Below are 7008 nucleotides of genomic sequence, written 5' to 3' on the forward strand. Positions count from 1 at the left end.
GTTCTTCAAGTCGGTAAAATTAAAGTTCAAGATACCTAGATACAGGACGACTAACATAGCATACAGTGGTGCTGCAGTGACGAAAATGAAGGAGTAGAAGGAACAGGTGGTTACTGTGATGTCGATTAAGAATATAGACGAGAACAACGACATCAACACTTAGAAAATAGGTTAGATAACCTAGCCGAGTTAATAAGCAGATTCTTAGTTGAACGAGAAGAGGAGCAGCGCGCAACCACAGCATATCCGACGTACATGAACGAAGTTCAAACGCACACAAATGAAATTACACATACACAGCCAAGTGACTACATGCAAAATGTGGAAGTTCGTAAATTTCCAGAACTCCAGGCAAGTGTTAGGCCTTTTGATGATCAGCGGCCAAATGAAAGGTTTCAATCCATCAAAGTGTTTTTTGAGAGACTTTGAAGTAGCCATAAATTGGTGGTTAGAATGAGAAAAGGAAATTCAAGTAATTAGATTGATGAAAGATGCTCCGACAATGGAGGTAATGTGTTGGCCATAAGAGAGTTTAAGATGTTACACTGAAATAAAACAACGTTTAATTGAGAAATACGACTTAACCGATGCGAAAAAAGGGGACATGTAAGGAAATTACAAACCAAAAACTCGAAAGGCCGAGACAGTTCTTAGTTTTGCTAATCGCATTTTTTGCGATTTTGATTAATTTGATGAAAAGAGTGCCAACCTCCCAGAATGTGATAAAAAAGCAATTGCCCGTAAATATATTTGAAGATTAGTAAACCAGATTTTATGTGGTTATATGTTCAATGATAATCGCTTGTTAGCAGAGGCAGTGATGGCGACGCAAAACATTCTAAAAAGTTTGCCAGAAAAAATGACTGCGAATAACTCCCCCATTCTGAAAAGGGGGCAGCCATGAGAGGAACTCACCAACCCCCAAACCAGGAGAGGGTTGAACGTAGTTAGCAGGTGAAAAGACACTTCAGAAGCTGGCAGTGTTAGAGAGGGTGGTGGTCTTTTTGTCCGATGTCACTTCGTCCACGTCTTTTGGTCCAATATCTTTTCATCCGATGGACTTCTGGTCCAACGACATTTGGTCCAATTTCTAAAGAAAAGAAGTGTTTTAAGGGATTGTTATTACGGTTTACTTCAGTTCTGTGTTAAAAGTTTATACCTTATAGGACATTCATAATTGTGCCAGAACAGTGGCATCAACTATTTTGCATTCATGTACAAGTTAATGGTAGCAATTTCCTACGGGTCTTAGCATTACTGTCGAATAAAACCAGGCAGTCATGTGAATCAGCATTCGAGCAATTGAAAATTGTACATCCTACTGTAGATCCAATTGATCTCATGGCAGATTTCGAAGTTACGATTCATAAGTCATTCAATTCATCATTCCCTAATTCATCTATGGTTGCATGTTTGTTTCATCTGGGGCCGTCCATATTTAGAAAAATTGTTGATCTACTGTAGGTCTCAAAGAAAATATAACAAACACTCTGAATTCTGTCTTTGATGTGACTTACATGAGAGTCGTAAGAGGGTGTGGTGCGAGACGAAGGAGAGATCCACCTATTTTCCCATTAGATGTATGGAATGTTAATGAGCTTATTTTTCAAGATTTACCCAGAACAAACAATGCTGCAGTGGGGTTCCATTCTGCTATAAAAGGTTCAGTGGGTGGAGTACATTTGAACATTTGGAAATTCATCAATACCTTGAAGGAAGTAGAAGGATTTATTCGAGGTCAAATGACACAAATACTTCGAGGAGATCCGTCAAATTCTTGTTCACGATATCAAAAAATCACCGAACGTCTCAAAAGATTGGTAACTGGATATGAGTCAACGAGGAAAACAGTTTTTGAAGAGTCTGATATATAATTTGCACTAATTTCAAATAATCATTCTAATTCGGTTTTTTTTTTAATCATTCATTATTTTACATATGTGGTACTATTAAAATTATCAACTTTTATTCACTTTTTTTATTTTCGCTTCATATGTTATTTTTTACGTTTCTTACCTTTAATACTCGAATCAGCTACGCTAAAAGGTTATTGTTCCGCAAAGAGTACTTATATTATGTTGAGCAGTTTATCTTTAATTCTAAACTGTCAGACACTTCCATTTAAATTTACTTTCTTGACTAGGTATTTCCAATCCTGTACTTTGGAGTTTGGCAATTAATTATTGTAAACAAGGGAGAAAGAGGTCCGTTCATAGTTTTATTTTCTTTTTGGGAAGTTATGGATTGGCTAGGTTTTTCTTTTTTCTTTTATGGATTGAAACGATATAAAATTGGACCAAATGTCATTTGACCAAAAGTTCAACAGACGAAGAGACATTGGACAAAAAGACGTGGACGAAGTGTCGTTGGACGAAGTAACATCGGACAAAAAGTCGGTACACGGTTGGAGAGAGGGGCACCATCGAGTAGAGTGCCTTACCCAAGGATCTCCTAGCATTTACACTTGTCAGGCCTACGGTCATCTATTTCGGGATTGGCCAGCAAAAAAACCCAAGCACGGCTGGGCTGTGTCACATGTACACCACCCCCTGCCCAACATCTGAAGAAAAGGAAACACAGGAGGGGGGAGACAAGGGAGATTGATGCCCTCTCCCAGAAGAAGCAGCAGCCGAGGCAGTGGTAAGAGTGAGAACAATGGACTCGATAGGCACGCACTAGGACCTCCCAAATACCTGGGGAATTCCAGAAATAGAGGCTATCATGGGGTTAAATTTCATTATGGATAATCAAATATACATTTACAGGGGGAAAAGATAGAGTATTTGTAAAAGCAGGAGGCTGAATTTTGACGATAGAAAGTCATGAGAGAGTAAGAGAGTAAGTGCTTGTGTGGGAACGGTAAGACAATTAAATAAGGTAACAGCTGTATCTGAAACAGGAGAAATAATACCTCACCAGACACTTACGAGCATATCTGTGACCCTGTGTCAGCCTCTCCCGGAGGAAACCAGGGTCGTAGTTAAACCCCATGACAGATGGGCACACATAGTCTTAGATGGCTTGTCAGAAATAAAAGATAACAGAGCTGATATAATGAGAGTTAATTTGTCAAATAAAGGACTTTTGTTAGGAAGTGATTCTGTGCGTGAATTAGTTACATGAAATTGCTAATATTAGGATCTTGAGAGCCATAACTCCAGCCAGCACAGACAAGCCCACTCAGAACTTGATTATGTAAGCTTGATAAAAATGTCCCCCAGAGTATCAAACTCTCGTTAGTAACATTTTTAATAATCATTCAGATGTAATTGTAATTGGAGAAGAGTCACCAGGGGGAATTGATCGATTTTCCTTTAGCATTGAGACTGGGCAGGTGGAGCGCATCAAGTCAAGACCTTATAAGGTACCCATTAATCTCCAGGGAAAGATAAACCGGGAAATTAGTAAATTATTAGAACAACGGATAATTGAGGAGAATGAATCTCCCTTGGCTTCTCCAATTGTAGTTGTTAAGAAAAACGATGGCTCAGAGAGATTACAATCACAAAGGATAACACATTTCCATTGCCCTACATCGAAGACTTACTTGTGAAGGACAGGAGAGTAAATATTTTACAAATATTGATTTGATATCAGGATACTATCAAATACCCATTAAGAAAGACAGTATGTGTAAAACGGTGTAAATAGCTAACGATCAACTATTCCAGTTTAATGTTTTCCTTTTGGTGTTAAAAATGCTCCAAGTCAATTTCCTACAGTAATGATGGTGGTTTTGTCTCCCTTAATTGCCCATAATGTTCTTGTTTATTTAGACGATATCATAATTACAAAGAAAGCTGCTGAGGAGCATAATAATAATATTCGTAAAGTTTTAGAAGCATTGCGACGAAATGGTATGAAGATAAATTTGTCAAAGTGCAGAATTTTCTGTAAACATGTCGATTTTTTAGGCCACATAGTAACCGCAAAAGGTATCCAACCCTGTCCCAGTAAAGTAGAAGCTATTAGAGATTTTCCCAGGTCACATACCCCAAAAAAAGTAGCTGGGTTCCTTGGGCTACCTGGGTATTACCGTAAATTCATAAGAGGTTTGAGAGAGATAGCGAGACCCTTAGATGCTTTAAATGAACAAAAAGTAATGAATTGGGGAGTAAAGGAAGAAAGGGTCTTTAATCATTTTAAAGCTGCCTTAACCATCAATGACTTACTCGTATATCCAAAACTTAATCTCCCAGTTTTATTGAAAACGGTTGAAAGGAGCGTAGCTATTGGTGGCATGATTCCTAAGGAGATGATAAAGGTAGGGAGCGACCAATTAGTTTGGTTCCAAGGGCATTAAAAGGGGCACTAAAGAATAATAGTAAAGTCGATCAAGATGCATTGGCTATCCTTTGGGTTCTAAAGAGGCGCCGAGTCTATTTTATTAGGTCCGCCGATTGAGTTGCAAAGTGATCATCACCCTTTACATGATTTATTTTACAAGGTGATTTGACATCTAGATAAGCGAGATGGATTGAAAGATTGTTAGGGTTTAACATAAAGAGGACTATCTACATAGAAAGTAAAGCTAACAAAGCAGCGGGTGACCTCTCTAGAGGTGCTGTAATAGGATTAACCACTAGAGCACAAAAGAGGAACGAAGAACGATACCCAAATATGTAATACCCCATCAAAACAGAAAACGGGTTTAGAATTTACGCGAGAGGCAATCAGAGAATGATATCCACGAGAGAGAGGGAGAGAGAGAGAGAGAGAGAGAGAGAGAGAGAGAGAGAGAGAGAGAGAGAGAGAGAGAGAGAGTGAGAGATGGGAACGGTGAAGGTGAATGTATGTGGGCGGCCGAGGACATGACCAGGGGTGTCCAGAATGAGTGCCCTGATGATGTAGGTGTGAGTGACTTGAGAAGTTGGGACATAAAAGAAGTCCGAGCGGGACCGAAAAAAGAGGAATGGATGGAAAGAGTGTGCCCTGTGATAAAAGGGGAATCCGAGAGTCATCCATCATTTCTGAATGCGCCTCGTGAGAATATTTTTATAGAGAATGATATCTTATATTTTGCATACGAGAAGAGGGGAGGGGAATTTTGTGCACGGGTAGTTCTTACTCCATTATCTAATCAATCGAGCCACCCACATTGTACATATAAGTCCATACGAAGGGCATTTAGGGATTGATAGAACATCAAGGACAGCACATGAATCCTTATTTTGATTAGAAATAACGACAGCTATTGAAAATTATATGAAAGGTTGTCATGCTTGTAATTATTGCATAAAAACACTGTACCTGAAGCCAGAAAGTGGCCTGTTATTCCTATAAAATTTTGTAGGGTGCATATAGATGTGGTAGAACCATTTCTTACTGGCATAACACAACATAAGTATACGTGTGTATTTGTGGATGCATTTACTCGGTACACTCATACTTATGCTATGTTGGATAAATCAGCAAATTCATTAGTCCAGGCACTGTGCTCTTTCATTACTACGTTCAGGTTGCCTGAAAATTTTGATAAGTGATAAATGGTCTCATGTTTATAAATAAGGTGGTGAAATCGGTCACAGACTTGATGAAAATTGAACACTTCTCAGTGACAGCATATAGGCCTACAGGTAGTGACTTAGTGGAATTACATAATAGAGAAGTGGTGCGAATTTTCCGTTACTTAGTGGCTGATGACCTCCTTCATTGGTACGCCATGCTTCCTACAGCTGAGCTAGCTTTGAACATTGCTTATGATGCCTCACTCAGGGGCATGCCTTTTTTTTTTACTGTATGGACAGGATCTTTTATTACCATATACGTTCCTGATTAATTAGCAACAGTTGTCAAATTATTCAACTGAGCAATACCGTGTCTATTAACTAAATCGCTTAAGGAGATTAATGAACACCACAGAAAGGTTTTTGAAAAGAGCCAATGAAAAACACCGCTCTAAATATGATAGTCTGTTCAAAACAGCACCGGTAAAAGTATTTGTGGGTGATCGTGAATATTTGAAACGATTACAACCTAAGAAACATAAACTAAAGCTAGCGTATTTGGGTTCGTACCATATAAAGATGGTTAAATCTAATACAGTAGTGATACAAAGCATTATTAATGGCACAGTGTCTGAACATCATCAGGCTCATATACAGTACATGAGGTGACGGAAGAGGTGGTTTTCAATAGAGTCAATGAAAATGTACCTCCTTACCATTGCATACGCGACATACCTCGAGATGATTAGTAGAATTTTTTCAATGCTGTTGTTGTTGTTTGAACAGACCTCATTTCTTCTCTTGACGTGGTTCAAATAAACTTCATGATAAAAATATGTTCTTATTTTGGTGCTTAACGTATAAGTAAAGTGTTGTGATAATTTTGCTGAGTGTATCAATACGTATGTCTTACTACTAAGTAAGTCTAAAAGCAATCAGAGATTAAATAGGTCAATTGTGATCCATGAGGCGGATGCTGTATTATTTAGGTATTTATATGATTCCTGACTGCTGTGGCCGGGGCAGTTCCTGAAGGGCAAGTGGCTACAGGATTAAAGTTCAGCCTCAAGGAAAGGAAGTGTTAGAGAATGTGTAGATGTGAATACCTTATACTTAATATTAAAACAGACGGGCGGGAAGATGAATGATTTTCTCGAGAAAACGACTAGTAGCTAACAATTGATAGTTACGAATGCAGGTGTAGTAGTGATTTTGAAAATTGTGAAACGGTGGTGGTGAGTTTTGTTGCGAAATTGTACCATATATCCGAATAAGTAAAATCTAGGGATGAAGGAATAAGTATTCCTTCCCCTGTCCCACAAAAAAAGGCCCATATTGCCCACAACCAGAGGGAGGTTATTGATGAGGAATGATACTGATGTTGATATGATTTTATTTTACTTTGGGTATTCTGCATTTTAGTTGAAAGGGTCATAAGAAGAAATGAGTTCATTTATTTTATATTTTTACATGCACTATGTAATTTAATTTTTTTTTTTTTTTTTTTTTTTTTTTGAAGATGTCTTATTTTTTGGGTGATTTCTATTTATATATTTTATGT

This window comes from Palaemon carinicauda, chromosome 36 (genome assembly GCF_036898095.1).
Source record: "Palaemon carinicauda isolate YSFRI2023 chromosome 36, ASM3689809v2, whole genome shotgun sequence".
Lineage (NCBI taxonomy): Eukaryota > Metazoa > Arthropoda > Malacostraca > Decapoda > Palaemonidae > Palaemon > Palaemon carinicauda.